The sequence below is a fragment of the Erpetoichthys calabaricus genome, chromosome 3, assembly GCF_900747795.2.
Source record: "Erpetoichthys calabaricus chromosome 3, fErpCal1.3, whole genome shotgun sequence".
NCBI classification, from domain to species: Eukaryota; Metazoa; Chordata; class Cladistia; order Polypteriformes; family Polypteridae; genus Erpetoichthys; species Erpetoichthys calabaricus.
In genome coordinates, this window is record NC_041396.2 from 132,526,480 (window position 1) to 132,549,383 (window position 22,904).

Consider the following 22,904-nt stretch of genomic DNA (forward strand, 5'->3'; position numbering starts at 1 on the left):
CCATGCAAATTACACACTATCTACTGTGAAGTATGGTGGTGACTACAATGAAACAACGGAACAATGAAAACTTCCAAAAATGAGGGTATTTTAGCAGAAAACCTGCTATACTCTGCTAGAATGCAGATGAACATGTTGACCATTTAATCACTTAAAGCATATAGTCAACTCAGCTAGGAAGTTGTTAAAAAAGAAATATCATTGTGTTGAATGGCTGTCAGAATTTCAACCTCAAAATTGGAGAAAACGGAGGTCTGAGGGGATGGTAGACCAATTACAATGAGAACATGACTCAGTCAATGACAACAATAGTTATTCTGTAAAGACAAAAGTGAATGTATCATTAAGCCTTTTATGTATAATCAATAAGCCTTTAAATCCTCTTCTTCTTCCTCTTCTTCTTTCGGCAGCTCAGCAGCTCCTGTTAGGGGTTGCCAATGCAGATAATTTTTTTTCCATATCTTCCTGCATCTTGTTCTGTTACACCTGCCACCTGCATGTCTTCTCACACCACAACCATAAACCATCTCTTAGGCCTTCCTCTTTTTCTCTTGGCTGGTAGCTCTATCCTTAGGATCCTTCTCCCAATATACTCAGCATCTCTCCCCTGCATATGTCCAAACCAATGCAATCACGCCTCTTTGACTTTGTCTCCCAACTGTCCAACTTGAGCTGACCCTCTAATGTACTCATTTCTAAAGTGAAATCAGACACATATTGTGTATAAAGGCAGATGAGAGACAGAGAGAGAACTAAGGAGGGTTTTGTTTGGGCTGGTTGTGGAACATAGGCAAAAAGGAAAGCAACCATTGCTAGCAGATAGGGATAATCTATGTAGCAATTTATTTCTATTATTCTTCTGTTTATCTATTACTTTTGTGTTTCTCCGTTTGTTCGTCCATTTCTTGATTTTTTCTCTGTCTCTGTGCTCTTTCCTTGGTCATTGGGTACAGGCACCCCAAGTGTTCAGTAGCATATGTGGATTTATTTTAAATATAAAAAATTACTACATGATCTTCCAGCAATTATCAGTTACAGATTTCATTTATATAATGTAAGAGAGGCATGTCTGTTTGATGTTGTGTGTGTGTCAGACCAGCACTTATTAGAATATGGCAAAAAGAGGCTTACAGTCATATGAAAAAGTTTGGGAACCCTTCTCAGCCTGCATAATAATTTACTGTACTTTCAACAACAAAAAAAAAATAACAGTAGTATGTCTTTCATTTCCTAGGAATATCTGAGTACTGGGGTGTTTTCCGAATGTTTAGATTAGAGATTAGAGATTTTTAGTGAAGCAGTATTTAGTTGTATGAAATTAAATCAAATGTGGAGAACTGGCTGTGCAAAAATGTGGGTCCCCTTGTAATTTTTCTGATTTGAATGCATGTAACTGCTCAATACTGATTACTTGCAACACCAAATTGGTTGGATTAGCTTGTTAAGCCTTGAACTTCATAGACAGGTGTGTCCAGTCATGAGAAAAGGTATTTAAGGTGGTCAATTGCAAGTTGTGCTTCCCTTTGACTCTCCTCTGAAGACTGACAGCATGGGATCCTCAAAGCAACTCTCAAAATATCTGAAAACAAAGATTGTTCAGTATCATGGTTTAGGGGAAGGCTACAAAAAGCTATCTCAGAGGTTTAAACTGTCCGGGGTTTGTTTCCTGCCTTGCACCCTGTGTTGGCTGGGATTGGCAAGTCTGTAATACTTTGGATATTTGAAAATGTGCTGGAAAGTCTTCATAAAGCCCTGTGAGTTTTTGTTATATAATCTGATATCCTTAAGGCAACAACATTAACAATTGTAGTCCTCAAGTTTGACATCACCTCTGTCTAGAAGATGTGCAATGTACCACCAGCTCACCTAACAATGTTTTTGTACAGTATAGCAGGCCACTAAATTTAACTGTAATTTACATCTGACAATATTTAATAAGGACTGCTGCCTCACAGTTCCAGAAACCACATTTCTGTTATGCCTGTGTGTATGCTTTTATTGGGTACTCTGATTTCTTCTCCTACTCCATTGATGTGTGACAGGTTAATTGGCATCTCCATATTCATCTTGTGAAACTAACTGTTGGCTTGAGAGTGCCCTGTAATGCACTGGTTTCTCATGAAAGACTGAGTCTTGCCAGGGGTTTCCAATCCCCTTGTCTTGTATTTAACATGGCAAGTTATGAAAATGGATGGATAAATCTGTTTAACAACTTACCATAATTACATGACTTTATCCATTTTTTAATATATTTTGTGTGTCAGTTTGAACTGTTCTTTTCTTTAAATTTGGCCAGGAATATCTAATAAATATCAGAATAGCTTTGTGTTAGGAACACTTTGCAATTAAAACTGTTCTTTTTGCTGAAGAGGCTACAACATCAAGTGTCTGGGACAGGTGTACAGATCCATTGTTTAAGTAAGAGGTTTGCCTCCAAACAACTGTCAAAGTTCAGGACAGGCATGCAAACCATAAACTTAACAAGTTTGTGTAACTAAACATAGGTAGTTCAGAAGTCATACAGCAACCTGCCTGCTGTAAAAGTGAAGCCTGGAAAACATTCTCAGCCTTAAAGTAATACTCCACCCAAAATTATATAATTAGTTATAATATATGTAATATTATATTTTTTATACATTACTTACCCTATGAGGTTAGTCGTGAAAAAAATGTATCTCATGTTTTAATGGATAAAAAATTTTCTGATAAAATGGAAGCCTATGGTGACCAACACTGGACAACAGCAAACAATATCAAAAACCTCAAAAAAAAAATCTCACGTTACACACATTGTATAATCCACATGTCAAATCATCCAGTGAAATGTTCACAACTGTTCTCAATGGACAAAACACACGCAGTTATTGCTAAAATAAAAATAAATGAATACTTCCAGAAAATGAAAATTGTTCACAAACAGAGAACCTTTTGAATTTAAAAGAAGCCTCTTGAAAAGTAAATAAAGGGCAGACACGGATCTTCAATTCAAAAGCACAATTATGTTACATGAGAAATGTTAGATTTTTTTCCTGGATGTTTTTAGATATTGTTTGCTGTTGTTCCGCATTGGTCGCCATAGTCTCCCAATCTCTCAGAAACATTGTTATCTCAGTTCTCCATGAAAACATGTGATAAACGTTGTATTCAGTCCTTACTATGAAAGGAAAGAGAAAGTAGACTACACTGCCATTAGATAGGGTGTTGTGGACAATGCAGGAAGCTTAAATTTTTTTTGAGAAACCATCACTGATGAACTGTATGGGCACAACACATTTTGTCTACTATCAGTATGGCTCACCAGCACCCATACTTGCTCAGATATTTAAGGGCAGCTCACATTCCTCTATTTGTTCTGAAAAATATCAACAGGTGCACAGTGGAGTTCAACTTCACTGACTGGATCACATCCTGGTACAACAGCTGCTTGGCTCAAAAACGTAAAACACTGCAGAAGGTGTTGAAGGTGGCAAAGAATATTGCTGGCACTGAGAAGTCTTCTGTTCAGGAAACAGTAAAATTAAAGACCTCATCTATCCTGCGTTGTCACTGTTCCTTCACTCCTTCCTTCTGGAAAATGATACAGGGCCATTGGCACTCACACCAGTAGATTCAGGGACATTTTCTATCCACAGGTCATAAAGTTACTGAACAGCTAGTCACAGTAACAAACACTGTAACGTAATTCATGTGTAGATATCCAATTACAGTGTATACTGTACAGTATATACATTATATTCTGTATACTTTTTAGCATGTCTTTTTTTTTGCTACTGTGTTACTGTCACTGTTCTGAGGAGACATGCAAGTAAGAATTTCATTATGCTGTGTGCACTATATACACATGACAATAAACTTGAACTTGATTATAACCTTATGCAACTTTGAACACATTACTTCATGAGGAGTACCTTATATCAGTATACATCTATACTACTTTTTTGCAGTTAATGAAAAAGTGTTTATAATGAAAACTAAAATAAAGAATGATTATTTTGTTTATGTCAATCACTTTGAAACAGACTTTGCTAAATTGTTTCATTGTTTTTATTGCAGTGACTTAATTTGCTACAGTTTGTGGGTGAATTTAAAATGACCATAAACATTTGGTAAATGATAAGCTAACAGCAGATCCACACTTTAACCACACTGCTGCTCAATTTCATTTTAAGTTATATGATTACTGTATTATATTTGTTAATTTGTACAGTGGGTGGCACGGTAGCGCAGCGGTAGCACTGCTGCCTCTCAGTAAGGACACCTGGGTTCACTTCCTGGGTCCTCCCTGTATGGAGTTTCCATGTTCTCCCCGTGTCTGCGTGGGTTTCCTCCGGGCGCTCCGGTTTCCTCCCACATTCCAAAGACATGCAGGTTAGGTGGATTGGCGATTCTAAATTGGCCCTAGTGTGTGCTTGGTGTGTGGGTGTGTTTGTGTGTGTCCTGAGGTGGGTTGGCACCCTGCCCAGGATTGTTTCCTGCCTTGTGCCCTGTGTTGGCTGGGATTGGCTCCAGCAGACCCCCGTGACCCTGTGTTCGGATTCAGCGGGTTGGGAAATGGATGGATGAATGATTACTGTATTATATTTGTTAATTTGTACAGTGGGTGGCACGGTAGCGCAGCGGTAGCACTGCTGCCTCTCAGTAAGGACACCTGGGTTCGCTTCCCGGGTCCTCCCTGTATGGAGTTTCCATGTTCTCCCTGTGTCTGCGTGGATTTCCTCCAGGTGCTCTGGTTTCCTCCCACAGTCCAAAGACATGCAGGTTAGGTGGATTGGCGATCCTAAATTGTCCCTAGTGTGTGCTTGGTGTGTGTGTGTGTGTGCCCTGTGGTGGGATGGCACCCTGCCCGGGGTTTGTTTCCTGCCTTGCACCCTGTGTTGGCTGGGATTGGCTCCAGCAGACCCCCGTGACCCTGTAGTTAGGATATAATGGGTTGGATAATGGATGGATGGAATTTGTATAGTGTTCTATACAAAATAAACTAATGGGAATTTGGATTCCCAACCAGTTATGTGCTAGAAGCTCCTAGCTGCAGGAAATCAAAAACTGACTGAACTAATTAGTACTTACAAAAGCATAATTATGGTGGGCAAAAAGGTTAAAAAAGAAGACATTTCAATATATTTGAATTTGCAGCTCTTTTGTTGAAACTACAAGATGTAAAAGCACAGGAAATCAAACATATGTGTTCTCCAGGCACACATATGAATTTCCCTGACAAAACAAGCTGTTATTGAGAAAACAAGCAGACACAACTTCTTAAAGAAGCAGAAAGCCATCTTGTCTTTTGTTGTCATGTTTAGACTTGATGTTCCAGTAACACTTTTCACTTCTAAGTTTTAATTGGTAGATAAACTCTGTTTTGAAATGCAACATTATAATACGAGGACATATAGTGCCTATAAAAATATTGTTTTCACATTTTATTGTTATACAGCATTGAATCATGGTGGATTTAATTTGTATGAAAAAGACTACTTAATATCAAAGCGAAAACAGATCTCTGCAAAGTGATTTAAAACGTAGAATAACTGATCAGACAAGTGTTCACCCCCTTTAATATATGCTATATCACTACTGCTGCAGCCAATTGGTTTAAGTCACATAATTAGCTAAGTGGAGATCGTCTGTCTGTAGTCAAGGAGTTTCCACTGTTTGTATTCTAAATCCACCATATCTGGACAGTCCAGCTTGTGGCAAGTCAGTATGGTGGCCTAATCTACACAATGAACACTGTAAGCAATTCTGTGAAAAGGTGATTGAAAAACACAAGCCAAGAAATGGATACAAGAAATTATCCAGTCACTGATTATCGATTGGAATCCAGTCAAATCAATCATTATGAAATGGAATAAGTTTAGCATAGCTGTACAGTACTGTGCAAAAGTTTTAGGCAGGTGTAAAAAAAATGCTGTAAACAAAGAATGCTTTCAAAAATGGAAGTGTTAATCATTTATTTTAATCAATCAACAAAATGCAGTGAATGAACAAAAGAGAAATCTAAATCAAATCAATATTTGGTGTGACCACCCTTTGCCTTCAAAACAGCATCAATTCTTCTAGGTGCACTTGCACACAGTTTTTGAAGGAACTCGGCTGGTAGGTTGTTCCAAACATCTTGGAGAACTAACCACAGATCTTTTGTGGATGTAGGCTTCCTCACTTCCTTCTGTCTCTTCATGTAATCCCAGACACACTCGATGATGTTGAGATCAGGGCTCTGTGTGGGCCATACCATCACTTCCAGGACTTCTTGTTCTTCTTTACGCTGAAGATAGTTCTTAATGACTTTGGCTGTATGTTTGAGGTCGTTGTCCTGCTGCAGAATAAATTTGGGGCCAATCATACGCCTCCCTGATGGTATTGCATGATGGATAAGTATCTGCCTGTATTTCTCAGCATTGAGAACACCATTAATCCTGACCAAATCTCCAACTCCATTTGCAGAAATGCAGCCCCAAACGTTTAAGGAACCTCCACCATGCTTCACTGTTGCCTGCAGACACTCATTATTGTACCGCTCTCCAGCCCTTCGACAAACAAACTGCCTTCTGCTACAGCCAAATATTTCAAATTTTGACTCATCAGTCCAGAGCACCTGCTGCCATTTTTCTGCACCCCAGTTCCTATGTTTTCGTGCATACTTGAGTCACTTGGCCTTGTTTCCACGTCGGAGGTATGGCTTTTTGGCTGCAACTCTTCCATGAAGACCACTTCTGGCTAGACTTCTCCGGACAGTAGATGGGTATACATTGGTCCCACTGGTTTCTGCCAGTTCTGAGCTGATGGCACTGCTGGACATCTTCCTATTTCGAAGGGTAATAAGCTTGATGTGTCTTTCATCTGCTGCACTAAGTTTCCTTGGCCGACCACTGCATCTACGATCCTCAACGTTGCCCGTTTCTTTGTGCTTCTTCAAAAGACCTTGAACAGCACATCTTTAAACCCCAGTCTGCTTTGAAATCTTTGTCTGGGAGAGACCTTGCTGATGCAGTATAATTACCTTGTGTCTTGTTCCTGTGCTCAATCTTGCCATGACATGAAACTGTCTTCCACAACCTCACCTTGGTAGCAGAGTTTGGCTGTTCCTCACCCAGTTTTAAGCCTCCTATACAGCTGTTTCTGTTTCAGTTAATGACTGTGTTTCAACCTACGTGTGACATTGATGATCATTTGCACCTCTTTGGTATAATTGGTTGATCATACACCTGACTATAATCCTACAAAATCCCTGACTTTGTGCAAGTGTACCTATAAGAATTGATGCTGGTTTGAAGGCAAAAGGTAGTAACACAAAATATTGATTTGATTTAGATTTTTCTTTTGTTCGCTCACTTTGCAATTTATTAAATGTTAACAATAAACAATTATTATATATATTTCTGAAAGCATTCTTTGTTTACAGAATTTTTTCACACCTGCCTAAAACTTTTGCAGAGTACTGTAATTCTGCTTAGAGCAAACAGTTCACAGAAACTGAGTGGTCTTGTAAGAAGAAGACTAGTGAGGGAGGCAACTAAGAACCTTATGAGAACTCTGCAGGTGCTGCAAGCTGCAGTGGCTGAGATTGGATAGACTGAGAATACAACAACTGTTGCCCAGGTGCTTTACCAAGTTGTAGGTTTATAGGAGTGGCAAAGAGAAAGCCACTTTAAAAAAATGCACATGACATCTTGACTCGTTTCCATGAAAGCTCTGTAGTCAGATGGAAGAAGGTTCTATGATCTGATAAAATCAAAGCTGAGCTTTTAGGACATAAGAGTAAATGTCATGTTTGGCATAAGTCAAATACTGCACAATGTCAAAAACACACCATTCTCTAGAGCCCCTGGAAGGTGTGTGAGGGTGTAGGCAAAATGAATGGAGCAAAATACAGGGAAAACCTGGAGGAAAACCTGATGAAATCCACAAGAAATGTACACCTTAGGAGAACTTTTATTTTCCAGCAAGACAATGACCCCAAATAAAAACAAAAGTAACACAGGAATGGTGCAAAAACAACAATGTTAATGCCCTGGAGTCCAAATTTGAGACCAGATCCCAATTCAATTGAAAATTTGTGACTGGACTTTTCACAAATTTGCTAAGAATGTTCTTTTGTCTTCATTGTGTAGATTAGGACACAATGCTGAGTCACCAGATGGACGGCTCAATACAATCAATAGAAATCCCCTAACCACAGACAGGTGATTTCCATTTTACTAATTAGGTGACCTCTAAACCTAACTGGCTGCACAAGTCATGAGTAGGAGTGTCATATTAACGGGGTTGGGGAAACTTATGTGATGATCAATTATTCTGTATTTTATATTTGTAATTAATTTGAATCATTTTTCAGAGATAAGTTTTCATTTTGACTTTAAGGCGACTTTTACTTTCGACCAGTGTCAAAAAAGTCAAATTAAATCCAATGTGATTCAATATTGTAATAACGATAAAATGTAAAAACTTCCAAGGGATAAACACTTTTCACAGGCACTGCACAGCTTAATTTCAGAATGAAGAAGTAGTACTTGTACAATTAATCTTTGATTGAATTAAATGCATATTCCTATAAATGTGCTTTAAATGGCTATGAAGTGTAACTTTTATTTCATTTTTGATGTTGCCTTAAGATTATGGATACTTTAAAAAATTGGATGGGTAGGAGTCAAATTACCACACATATCCATATCTGATTAGGGCTTTGGGCCATAAAACAAAGTAAATAATCAGATATGAAATATGTAGTTAATGGCATATTATACTGATATACTTAATCCGCTGTACTCTTATACATGATGAATCTCCAAAACAGTGTCATTGTATTATTGACAAGCTACTTTATGAAGTCTGCCTGATAGTGTACTTTTAACAGCACTCAAAAGAGAATGGTTTCTACCCTCCAGCTCGCTGATTACAATTTCAGTTTCTATGTCTTTATAATTATTGTATAAACATTATTGCATTGTCATTGTAAAGTTAACTTAACCAAGATATGTATCACTACTTTTACTAAAATTAATTATTTTACTCCTTTTAAGGCTCATATTTACACCAGTGTCAGAGGGGGACACTTTTACATTTTTTTTTGTGCACTGGGTGGTTCCATTAGGCACCCACTGTTCGGACTGGGGGGTGAGAAGTTAAAAGGCTGTCTGTACTTATTAATGGTATTTGCTGTCTTGCAAGGGAGTCACTAGTTTGAAGTCTGGCCTTAGAGAATGTTTGTATTTATCTGGCTTGGAAACATTGGTTTCTAATCAGCATATCTGTACTTATTAAGGAGGATGTCTGTATTTACCTGGCTTGGAAATATTGGTTTCTAATCAGCATATCTGTACTTATTAATGGTATTTGCTGTCCTGCAAGGGAGTCACTGCTTTGAAGTTTGGCCTTAAAGAATGTCTGTATTTACCTGGCTTGGAAATATTGGTTTCTACTCAGCATGTCTGTACTTATTAATGGTATTTGCTGTCTTGCAAGGGAGTCACTGCTTTGAAGTCTGGCCTTGGAAGATGCCTGTATTTACCTGGCTTGGAAATATTGGTTCCTAATCAGCATATCTGAACTTATTAATGTTTGGTAACCATACATTTTGTTAACTTGTGTTTTTATTAATTGTTAAACCCAGGCAGTTTAGATGTGTGATTAAACTGTTTGTCCAGGACTGACAACAGCAGGGGCTGAAGTAAATATAAACTCCTGGCCAGCAGAAGGCAGGAGGGAGAGTCCACAGGAAACGCTGCCAAGACACTCGGACAGGGCACAGGGGCTCGCAGGCAGACAAGGGTACCTGGCTGGCACGACGTGAGGCACAAGGACGGCAACACTTCCAGGGAGGAAGAGACAGCTCCACAAAGAGACGCCGGATGTGGGTTCAGCGAGAGAGGGAATCTGTATGAAAGGACCCAGCAAAGCTGACAGACGAGAAATGAGGCGTGCCTAGGTCCCAGCAACACAAGGAGCCCAGAGTGGAAGAAAAAGGAACAACAAAGAGACGCTGACAGGGAGTCAACAATTTGACACAACTTCTGTAGGGGAACGAGTGTCCGGGGAACAGAGTGCATCCATGGACAGTTGAACGATTAAGTGTTGGGATAACACAGTGAGCAACTTGGACTCTGCACCACTAAAGGTTGTATCCTCCAATTCTTGTTTTAGAGTGTGGACTGTGTATTTTCCTTTTAAAAAAAGGAAATTAATTCCTGATATGTTTAGGTTCTGTTATGTTCGTTTATCTTTTTAATGTACCTTATATTGTCTTGTACAATAAAACTTACTGTTGCTTTTTTCTGAAATTACTGTTGTGTCTTTCATTGTGTGTTTACTCACCGCCCAATTTAAAGAAACCTGTGTGCTATTATTGGTAAATTTCAGGAGTTCCCAGTCTCTTAACAAACTGGGTGGCGTAGTCGGATATTTTAATGGTGTCTAAGTTAGATTACCTATAAGTGTGACCAGACACCTGTGACACCAGCATGCATTATTATTTGGTAAATAAAGACTAGTTCAACCTGCACATGAACAACTAATTAGTTTATTGTCCGTCCTATGCGTGTTCATGGGAAATGGAATTTTTGATGAAAAAATGTCATTAATGTCTACATTTCTAAATTGTACATACTCAATATATTTGCGTCTAGTCAGTTTATGTGAACAGTTCAGTTCAGACAAAGAAATAACATTTCATTTAGAGAATTATTACTGTGAAAGGCTACATCCACTACAAGGAATTGAAACTAGCAACCCTGGGCTATAACATTCAGTAATTTCTTCACAAACATTGTTTTTTAAAATTGCAGAAGCAAAAATACTGTTTTGGAGCATTACAATCAATTACTGTAAAGTGTATTACTGTAAAAATGTTGCATCATGAGCATCACGAGTTGGTTCCAAGCTCTTGCTTTTAAAACAATGTCTGTAATGCATTTTCTTGGTCCCCTGACACACAGAACTATTATTTATGCTGCATACCTCCAAAGTTATATCTAATGTAAATCTGAAGTATTCAAAATTTTTTCAATTCATTGAAATGGCTCTAAAACGATCACAGACATTCATCATGTTAAAAAAAAACTGTGAATTTCCCCATTAAATAAAAAAAACTACTATCAAAAGACTATACTGGAGTGTAAGACATAGTGAGCAATGTCTGTTTTGCTGTACTATAGTGGCACAGAAGACCTCTTATTACAACAGATTTAACAGGAATGCAGAAAATGAGTGCAATGAGAAGCCATCTACTCTCTACCAAGCAAAGAGCTCACAAACTTTGTTCAGCCTGGAAGCTACTCTCCATAGAACCATGGAGCTGAACTAGCACTAAGATCCACTCTGCCAAGCGAAGCTGTGTGCCAGTGCCTGAATCCAGACTGAGAAGACTAAAAGACAGTATACTTCAAAAAGGGAACTTCAGTGCCTACACTGTTCTGACAGGAAGAGAAAGCTCTTCCCAGCAAAGTTGCAGACGACATAGCAAAGAGCCTAACAGCAAGCTGCCTTCCAGCATCAAAGCACACCACAGACAAAGGACTAGGTAACAAAAACCATATTGCTTTTACAAAAACTCCAGGGCAAGAAGAGTCCTCCACTTGAATCTGGAGCAACACCGGCAACAATTCCACACAGAACTGGACATCATACTTAAAACTGTTTATGTGTACCAAGATAAATTAGAACTCTGCATAGCCAGTAAACAGCCATTCTCTTCTGTGTTATATGTTTGTCTAGTCTGTCTTGTGTCCTGTCTTTTATGTTGATATACAATATATGCAGTTATCATATTTTTATAGTCCTTGAGGTTGTCAATAAATTGTATTATTCTGTTTCTTAAAATGAGTGTAGTTCAATTACATCAATAAAAGTCTAACAGTTGGAAAGCCTTTCTATAGAGAAAGGTAAGGAAAATAAAGTGGAAGCCGTAACAAATTATTTAATTAATTAATGGTATTTCCAAAGGCAAAGCTGATAATTAGTTAACTGATTGATAAACATCAATTAATTCTTTTTCTAACATCCTTACACACTTTCCTACATTTATTTGGTGTTCTTGGTTGGGTAAAACTGAAATCCCTTACTTTTTCCTACAATAATTTGGCATTCCTAGGTGTATACCATCCGCACTACATTATTGTGGCATCCCTGGATGGATATGAGTTAAAATCCTCAAATACACTTCACTAATTTGGTGCCCTTGGGTGGGCCTGAATTAAAATTCTCTTATTTTCCTACATTAATTTGGCATCCCTGGATGGATCCAAGTTAAAATCTTAATTTTCCTACAAGACTCACTTTGTTTACTTTTTCTTTGAAACTACTTAACAGAACTTGGACAGTATTGTGGATAGGAAGCACAGCTTCTGCACTCGGATCTCACAAGTAAAAGTAACTTCTGCTATTTGATTGTTGAAGGCTTGACTGTCCAAACTCCTTGAAATGCCTACCAACTTCAGTCTTATTCCCTTGTTGTTATTTTGCTTTTTTTCTTTTCTTGTTTTATGGTTTCTATAATGAAATGTCTAACAGGAGACCATTCTGCTCCTTTTACTTAGAATGATGGAGACAAGGTGCCATTGTCTGAGGTATTTTAGTGATTGACGCAGAAGGTTGCATGTTTCTTTATTTTCTGCATTGAGGAAGACCCATCCCACAAGTAGCACTGGCTAAGCTCTCCACATTGACCTGACTCTTTTTCCCACAAAGCTATGTGACAACCTTGGACCATCATTTTGCTGTCTGATGCATTTATGGAGGGAACTACAACAGTATTTTATGCTGACAACTGCACCGGTATTGTGTCTGATCTTAAAATTGTCTCTGAAATCTAACCTATCATTAAATGGCGTTTTCCCAGTCGAGGCCCCAACTCATCTTTGTCTTTGGAGAAAGCTGACCATTAGCACTTGCTTTCCCAGTCAGCCATAGGCTCAGTAGCAGAAACTAAGCATTATATCTTAAATGTTCGAAAGAAGCCATTACAGAAGACACATTAAATTTAGAATTTATTCAATGCCTGAACTCATTGCATTGGATTGTTAATGTTTGTTTGGCAGGTGATATTAGCATGAAAGTCAAAGGGTGTCACAAATCTTTGATTTCTTAGAAGGAAGTTTCATTAATAGAGTGCCAAGAATTTCACACATTGTTTATTATTTAAGTGGTAATAAAAACAGAAGCAGTGATCTACTGATCAGCAGAAAATGTCATCTGGTCATTAGAGCAATCTTTGCCTTGATCTACAGGCCCAAAACAAAGATTCTGGAGACACCTTTTTGGCATGAGGTGCATTTTCTAGGGATTAAATATCAGAACATCTTGTTGTGAAATGTGAAAACATAAGAAATTACCTATAATTCTAATGCATTGGAGACAAGCTCTTGTGAACCCTTTGAATCTCTTGCAGATAAAGTAAAATTTATAGCTCGGTTAGAGGAAGCAACATGGGAAAAAGAAAGAGAAAGCAGAAAAAATAACCTCTAATCCTGTTCAAAAACAGACAAAGATGAAGCTCAGCAAATGTCTTATGTCAAACAAATATAAGAAAACCTTATAAAAATCTTTTAAAAATTTAAAAATGATATTGAAGCAGGAAAAGATGAGCACAAACAATAAAGCTGTAGAAAATAGCATTAGCTGAATTATAACAGAATGTTGAGGTAAGTAACAACTTAAAACAATTATCTGGTAAAAACCTAAAATCCTAGAATTTATATGAACACAATTAGTCAGGAACGTAGTGGTTAAAGATATGAAAAAAAATATGAAATATCCTTAAAAATCTAATTAGAAAAGAATCAATGCCATATGGTGACTTTCGCCATCAATACCCAAGACTACAAATATAAACAAAATTAAGAAAGTAATGTAAATGAGTGTAACAACAAATGTGCAACTCTGAAAGCTAAATGGTATTCTATTCAGAATAACACATCCCTGGTCAACCAGCTACTACAGATTAGGAAGACTAGAACATCCAACACGAGACTGTAGCAAAAATACAGAGGCAGAAATAACCTAACGGGTTAGAAACTCCAAACTGAAGACACATAATACAGTAATGTAGAAAGTCGCCAGGTTAGGAGCACACACTGATACAGAGCATTGCTGCACCCACCACATGACAAACCAACTCAGGATCCCAGATTAGGACCCGAGTGCAGCCATGCGACGGGCGACACCTCGGCACCAAACTAGTTCAGATGGAATGAAACCAGTGTGAGGTTTTTTTATGGTGGCTGAAGTGCCATTTCTGCCACCAACCCCCAGGTTTTTCCCTGCAAGTTGGAGGGCCTACATGCAGGGCTGGATGCAGCTTAACGTCATACCCAGGATGGAGCAATTGCAGGTTAAGGGCCTTGCTCAATGGCCCCACGAAGTAGAGTCACTTTTGACGTTTACAAAATTTGAACCAACAACCTTCCAATTGGGCGGCACGGTGGCACAGTGGGTAGTGCTGCTGCCTCGCAGTTGGGAGATCTGGGGACCTGGGTTCGATTCCCGGGTCCTCCCTGCGTGGAGTTTGCATGTTCTCCCCGTGTCTGCGTGGGTTTCCTCCGGGCGCTCCGGTTTCCTCCCACGATCCAAAAACATGCAGGTTAGGTGGATTGGCGATTCTAAATTGGCCCTAGTGTGTGCTTGGTGTGTGGGTGTGTTTGTGTGTGTCCTGCGGTGGGTTGGCACCCTGCCCGGGATTGGTTCCCTGCCTTGTGCCCTGTGTTGGCTGGGATTGGCTCCAGCAGACCCCCGTGACCCTGTTTGGATTCAGCGGGTTGGAAAATGGATGGATGGATGGAACCTTCCAATTGCCAGTGCACATCCCTAGCCTCAGAGCCACCACTCCGCCCCACTCTCATGGGAAATAACACATAAATGCAGAATGAATGTACAGTATACTAAAAGAAAAATGTTAGTTTTAAAATTAACTTGGTAAATGATGACAAATCACAACAAAAGATAAGGCTTTGGATCACATTTCATAATTATATAATAAAATTCATCTTGAGTGCAAACTCAACAATTTAATTGAAATAACTGAGTTTTCATATTAATGAAAACAATATTTTACTTTCATTCTATTTTATATTTAATACTTTTCCTTTTGGTATTATAGTTTTCTTTTTTATCTTGAACCTTTCTCTAGTTAACACTACCCCAAGGAACTTTAGAAATAAATAAGTAAATATTAAACATCTGTTTACCTCTGGAACCCCTATTAAGTTTATATTATACAAATAAATTGTGGTGGTGTAAAGAGAACTAATTTTTGAAAATTGTGTTACTGTCCACTTATGGACCTGACTGTATATATAAACTATACAGCTACTGATATTGTATTGGTACGGGGAACCCAAGCCTATCCAGGCAACAAGAGATCAATTAATTAATAGATGAACCATCATTTGGTTTATATAATCACACACATTAAAGACTGAGTATTAACAAATTTAAAAAAATAAATGTATGAATGTCCTGGATTGGCTGAGTTAGTTAGTGTCCTGTATTAATCTAGTGTCTCAGAATTGCACTAAAATTCACTCTAAGATAAGAATTTGTCCTACCTCAGAGTAGAACATATTTAAAAAAGCATCCTACACACACTCGCAGCCAGTAGTGAGAGTTTACATTTGAGAATGAATGATGTCACAACTTCACAACACCCCAAACCACAAGTTGGAACTTATGATAGTGTTTTGTAGTTTTCTGATACTAACTTAGAACCACGAAGTTGATAATAATAATAATAATAATAATAATAATAATAATAATAATAATAATAATAATAATAATAATAATAGTAGTAGTAGTAGTAGTAGAAGAATTTGGAAAACATGGAAAATTAGGCAGGATACTGAGCTAAGCTGTGCATTTCTGGTGCCACTTTGCAATAACATAAAGAATAAAACTGAAATAAACAATAAGATGGAAAGATGGAGACACACACTGAATAAGAATAAAGCCCAATAATGGGTACATTTATTCAATGATGAATGCTCTATGGATTGTTTCTGCCTTGCACCCAATGCTTGCTGGAATAGGCTTCAGCTTCCCTACAACCCTACTCAGGAAAAAGTGGGTATAGAAAATGGCTGGATGGATGGATGAATGATCCACAACCATACTTTGAAGTACATAAACTTATGACCACAGGAAAAACTTCATAAAATAACAGTTTCTGAAACTCAGTATACCTCACACATTGTAAGGGTGTTTAAAGTTTGGTGCAAAATTTGAGAAATACTTGGCTGTGATATACAAGGATCGTCACTATTGCAAAGGAGCATTTTACCTGTAGCTAAGAAAGTAACTATACCAACATTTCAATTTCAGCTGACAGCACATGGCTTCTCTGCGTAGAAGGATTAATCACATAATGTATAATATTTGTCAAATTGATATCTTTTTATGAATTCTTTGTTGTCTAGTATTTCCAAAAAATTATTCCTTTCCTGGAATGTACTTGCCGGTCTCTGCCTAAACGTCATCTTTTGGAAACTTCTAGTGAGTTATGAAAGCTTATGATCTCTCCTGAATCCTTGTGAAGTTAGGAATAACTTCCTAAATTAGGAAAACTGGTAAAATGCATTTACTCCTGCCCCTAAGAGTAGTACCAAGTTTGCAGCACACTTTCAACTTTGAGCCAGTTAGGTTTTTGAGATTAACCAGGTTCCCAATGGTTCTCCAGAATGCACAGGTGGACCAATGAGTTGCTAGAAGATGCTGTCCTTCCAACAACAATTCTACCATCCATTTATTGCACTTTTAGCAAGTCAGGACCATTTCCCTACTCTGAGATGTTATAAATATAGGCACAGATCTCAATCCAGCAGAGAGTACCAATATAGTCTTGCTCTTTACTCTCTCTTTTAGGTAGCTTGCTGTCCTTAAAGGGACTGCTCACTGTTGTGACACAAGCTGGAATTAATTTGTGTTTTTGGCATATGGTTATGGTTTTATGGCCAGCACCCATACCACATGCACTTCAGAACAAGTCATCTGCCTGAAGCTAAGCAGATTCTGGCCTGGCTAGTATTTGGATGGGAGACCATCTAGCAAAAGCTTGAATTGGTGCTGGAAGAGATGTTGGTGAGATTAGCTGTTTTTATAGGCCTCCCTGCAAATGGCTCTGAAGCTTCTCATTTGCGTAATGGAATGCCATTTCATACTGTTATTGACTTACCCCCGATACAACTAGGGATGCATTAATTTAATTTTCCTCCCTTTGAAGTCACTGTCCACAGTAACCACTTCCAGCTCCTTGTAATGGTGCACAAACTCTTTAAAATAATGAGGTGGTCTTCTTTTTCATTGCAGCCATGTGACTCTTTACAAAGACACATCAGCAGGGTTCTAGATTTGCTTCATTGACAGGGGATGCTGAGGAAATGCTAAGTGTTAAGCTGTCATTTGGTGCAGCAGAGGTGTTAATGTGGAGCGATCTGTCCATCATAAGTGGGCAGATGAATTTCTTTATGTAGGGCTGCAGATGTAATGGTCTCTTGGCTCTTATTCTTTGTTGAATTGATGCTGCAAATGTTATTCAAGGTCCAGATCTTAGCTGTTTGACTTTCTAGCAACTCCTCAGAATAGCCTAGCAAGTCTATTTTGGGTCCCTACAGCACTCAGTACTTTGCAAAGTCAGAATGTAGGTCTTTTCATCATCCTGCGTTTGATGCCAATGTAGTGCCAGTACCAATTCAATTAAATCTTATTCTTCACATCACCCTTTTAGATAACTAACTATCCTTAAAATAGCTGCTTACTGTTGCCTCATTAGTTGGAATTCATATGTGACTTTGGCAGATTTACCGTTTTTATATGCTACCCTGAAGCTGGCACTAAAGCTACTCATATGTATGATGAAATGTCAGTTCATCCCCAAGCTGATGTCACTAGTCAGTGCTGTTACATTATTAAGTGTGCAACACTTTGCTCTAAATACAATTTGACAACAAAAATGCCATTTCTGGCTGACCAGGTTACATTTTATTCAATGAAATGTCAGCATTATATCATGACTCAGAGACTTTTGTTTTCTCCTCATTGTCCTACTAAGAGCCTCAAGTTCGTAGGGCGTTTATGTTGAATTTTCAACTCAGAAGCTCACATTTAAAATCTGTCCAATAGCATTTGAATGCAACATTATTACCCTACTTGCTGAAATTCATGATTAAGGAAAAGTTTCTGACTTCAAGTAACAAGCTTCAGTATCAGCAGTGTGCTGGAAGTGAGAAAATATGATAAAAAAGCCTTATGTTACAAATCTGAATTTTGCATTTCAATCTATGTGTCAATATACAAAAATGATAAAGAGAACTTAATGAAAAAGTTTTGAGAATCTTACATAGCCTATTTCAACATCTTACATGTTAAAATTGTGTGAATTTCCCCTTGGGGATTAATAAAGTATCTATCTATCTATCTATCTATCTATCTATCTATCTATCTATCTATCTATCTATCTATCTATCTATCTATCTATCTATCTATCTATCTATCTATCTATCTATCTATCTATCTAAAAATTAACTCAGACACCTCAAAGACTTAGCAAGGAGTGTTCCTGAATAGAAGTTAAAGTTGGACAAAATCAGTTCATAATCAAACATAGCACAACTTCTTCAACCTTGAGCACAAACGGGTCTGCATACTAATAGGGGCGACTTGCAAAACTTATTGTAACTGTACTTTCATTTGAATTTATATTGTGTGCAAAGAATTTTTGCTCATTCTATACAACACAAAGAAGCCATGATTTCTTCCAGAAGGGAGTTGCCCAGAAAATCTACTGTAAACAAAGCTAATCCCAAAGAACAGTCTTTCTTGTAAGCTGTTTGCTTTGGGCTTCTTTTTTCTTACAGTGGAAATTCTGCATTGCTAGAGTTTTTCGGCCAAACTATTTTGAATCTTAACATTGCAAATATTTAAATTATAAATAAATTACAAATGTTCATAATGTTCTGAATATGAGTATTCTATGACTTTAGAGTGCATTTTCACTAGAACGTATCTGGGTTAAGTACAATAAACTTACATACTGTAATAAGGGCTTGCTGAAGGATGGGGTGCTGTAAAAGGGGGATCACAGGTTTTATAAGAGCTGCTGCCAGGCCTAAAGTGTAAGAATGAGAGAGGGAAGAGTGTAGACATCGTTGACTAGTAATAATAGAATCCAAAATGTCAGAAGATGTTGTTTTACTAAGAATTTGAGTTTAAGTGTTAAAAAAAATACTGAGGATTGGTTCATCCATTTGGAACTGTACTTATGTGAACTACAACATCAGTGTAAAATGTGATAAATGTAATATTGCTAATACATTATGATGAGTAAAAATATAAGAGGGTACCGTATTCTCCAAAAGAGAGTTAGACTGTTTACAATACATACATACATACTGTACATGGAGTGTATTCATTCTCTGTTGCATGCAAAGATAGATAAGTTAACTTGAGCTATCTATAACAGAATCTTGCAATTGTGGAACAGTTGTTATCACTTCAGACTCATTAATCCAAACTCCTGTTTTTAAATATTCTGCATGCATGTTATTTTAATTGAGTTTAGACATTCATCTGGTGTCTGCATGGGTTCACCTTTAGGTAGTTTGGTTGTCCTGCCAAATTCATTGAGAAGTTGAATGTTAGCTTAACTGGCGATTCCAAATTGGCTCAACAGAAAATTTTATTTGTGGAGTTGTAAAAATTTTTTGGGATATATAACAAGGAATATTTTTCCATATCACTTTGTGTGCATTTCTGTCTTTATCTACACTGAAAAACTGTAAAAATGACTAGTGATTAACAAAATGGCCAAGTTAAATTTCTCATAAAGTGTCATGAAATTGACACTAAAATTAGTTTACATGAAGTTATGAAATGAAAGCAGAAAATTATGAATATAAGCCAAGTAAAAAGTTTTTTGAGGAGTTTTTATTTTTTTTTGGATGTATAATAAGAAGTATTGCTCCCTAACACTTTGTGCATACTTCTATGTCTACTTGCATTGTTGTGTAATAAATGGAAAGCACAGCACACCAGTAAAACAGAGAAGTGCAGGGCATTTTGCAAATAATGTATGTGACATGTGCATATTTTCCACACAGAAAAATGCCAAAATGCACCACTGTGCACATTACTGCATTTTCTTCACAAGAAAACATGCTACATGGAAAGCCAAGCCATTACACAGCAGCCATCCTTTTTGTTTCTTACATTTTGCAGATGAGGTTTGAGAATATCCACCCTCCAAGTGCTGTAGAGCTTTAAGTATTGACAAAGACTGTGATTGTCACGAGTGCCTTCATAATTGGCAAAGTGGGCATTGTACTCCCAGCATAACCGCAACACACACCAGATGACCTTACCACTACACATGACAGGAAGTGACTCCAATAATTAAAGAAATAGGTAGAAACATACTGAATTAATGTAGAAAAACAGGAACTGAAACCCTCCTTTCCAGTGTCAATAGCATGAACTTCACTGGTCACCAAATACCATTTCTTTTGCAATTTTTTGCAAAGCAAAATTTATCACCAACATGACTAAAAATGTTCTAAATTTGACTAAATTTGTTAATTGAAATAAAACATAAAATCCAGGAAATCTTACTGAAATTAATGCCATATGCTCTAACTGAAATAAAATTAAAATAGGTGTAAACAAAAATGGGTTGTTCCTGTTTTTAAATAAACCCATTGCTGATACACTATTGTTGACTGTCTCTCCTTCTTCAGGACATGGCTATGCACTGCAGGGTTATATAAACTATTGAGCATAACATTATTAGTTGGCCAACATGAACATTTTTTTTCAAACATGGGTAACAGACCTAGGGAAAAAGGAAAACTAGATAGTCCTGCCTGGGTCCACTGCGAACACGGCACTGGCATCAACTTGGCCAAGTGCATAATTGATGTAGGTGCTTGGATTTGGGGGAGAAGTCAATAATTTAAAACACACTTAAACTGCTTTTACAGTCATAATGCCACAATAAAACCAGAAACCTACCAAAAAGGTAAAATGACAGGCTGTACAGATCAATAGACTTTATGTCTCCAGAAACCTTTTGTCTGTTCACCTCAGTCAATTTCACAAATTACTGATTTTACCGATGATTATTGACCATATTTACCTTGCAAATTACATTTACATTTTATCTCAACCTTAAGCACTGCAGGTAGAGGGAGAACATATAATGAGACAGATTTCAATACCTTTTCAGATCTCAAGAGATATTTATGTTTTTTCAGATTGCATGTATATATTTTCAGAAAATCTCAAAACGTACTTATATGATCATAAAGACGATATGCAAATAGAATGAGAAGAATGTTCTATTTAGCTTAATTTATTGACATTACATATTACAATGAAGAACACGTTTTGCTAGCAAAATAAACATAATAAAAATATGAATAAACATGCAATGAAAATATTGTACAGCATTGAACAGTACAGCAGACACTAATTTCTTAACATAGCAGTGGCAACTGAAAATAATTAAATATGTAATTATTTCAAATTAAAACTGTATAAATATCAAATATAAATATAAAACATGTATTAGACCGAACAAAATAACAATAAGAAAATAGAACTGAATAAATGGAATGTTGCAAGCAACACTGAAAAGAGGCTACAAGGGTTCAGAAAGCAAACAGTCTATAATAAGTGTACAGACCACTTTACTTCACAAGAAAATAAAGTGGGAAGAAATTGCATAGCATCAAAAAATAAACATGATTTTGTGTTGCATCCATTACAACAAACAGTGAATTTGGGCTATTCTATCTTTTCCTGGTAGCAAAGAGTTGATTGAACTCAAAACCAGAGAGACAGAATGTGTGCTGGTCCAGCCCAGTAGTGCCTGTGTGAATTATTTGCCTATTTGTGAAATTCATGACTGGCAGTTTGAAAGTAAACAGCCAGCTCCTTCACCAGATGGACACTACCACAGTGTTTCTGAGACACATTTGACAAAACATCTGGAAGTGAACTCTGAATAGATAGTTGGATCAGAATACGCTCATCACATTACTTATGGGCATATCTACATATTTACATAGTTTTACAATCCTTGCATTTTGGAGCCCCAGTATGTATTTTTTAATCTTCATCAAATGGCTTCTTTTTAGGCTACAATGAAAAATAAACTAAAATGATTCCCTGAAAATAAATACTAATGGAAGTAAGTCACCAATAATAAAAATTAAAAAAGAAATGGTCAAAATCTCAGAAAATTAAACTGAAACTAATGAAAATAATGACAGGTGAAAATAATATCGAAATAAAAACTTATAAAAATGAAACTAAAATGTGCTCAGTATTAAGTGCAGATTACATAACGTTAGAATTGTTTGCAATGTGATGCCTTCTTCGAATTTGCTGCAAAAACAGTTTTCTGTTCTAAATTCATTAATAATTTAATAATCACTCACAGCTCTGGAACACACAAACGTCCGCAGCAGTTTTTCACAATGACCACAAGTTCAATTACTGTCCCCAGAGAAACCTTTAAGAATCACTGAAGTCTCAAAGCTGTTATTCATGCAATGCTCAATAGCAACTTTTTTTGAAGGATAAGGCTTTAGCCAGTTCAGAATTGTACTCATACTGACCTGACTCCTGGCTCTTCTTGAGTTGGACCATTACTGTGTGGTGCAGATAGCAGTGATACAACCCTGTGTAAAATCTGTGCTGGCCAATAATACAGCAAGGCAACATCCACACCTCAGAGAATAAATAGCTCAAAGAACAAACAAATACTCAAGTGAGGTCAGAAGAAGGAAGGGTGATCAAACAAGGCAGCATAGCAACAGTGCAGGGTGTGGGACAGAGGGCATCTCTGCAGCAACAACCGGCCAGCTGGATGTGATTCTAAGGACACTTATCAATAATGTGAGCAAATAAAAGCCTCTAAACCAAAA

The 22,904-nt window shown here is 37.3% G+C and overlaps 1 protein-coding gene across 1 annotated transcript in view; it reads right to left on the minus strand.

The window, feature by feature from the left end:
* The window catches only part of LOC127527241 (uncharacterized), a 162,664-nt gene extending 139,963 nt beyond the window's left edge, over window positions 1-22,701 (minus strand). Inside the window, exon 1 of the mRNA XM_051925326.1 lies at window positions 22,596-22,701. The gene's annotated coding sequence lies outside the window, so the exon portion shown is untranslated. The remainder of the gene's footprint in view (window positions 1-22,595) is intronic.
* Window positions 22,702-22,904: the final 203 nt, after the last annotated feature.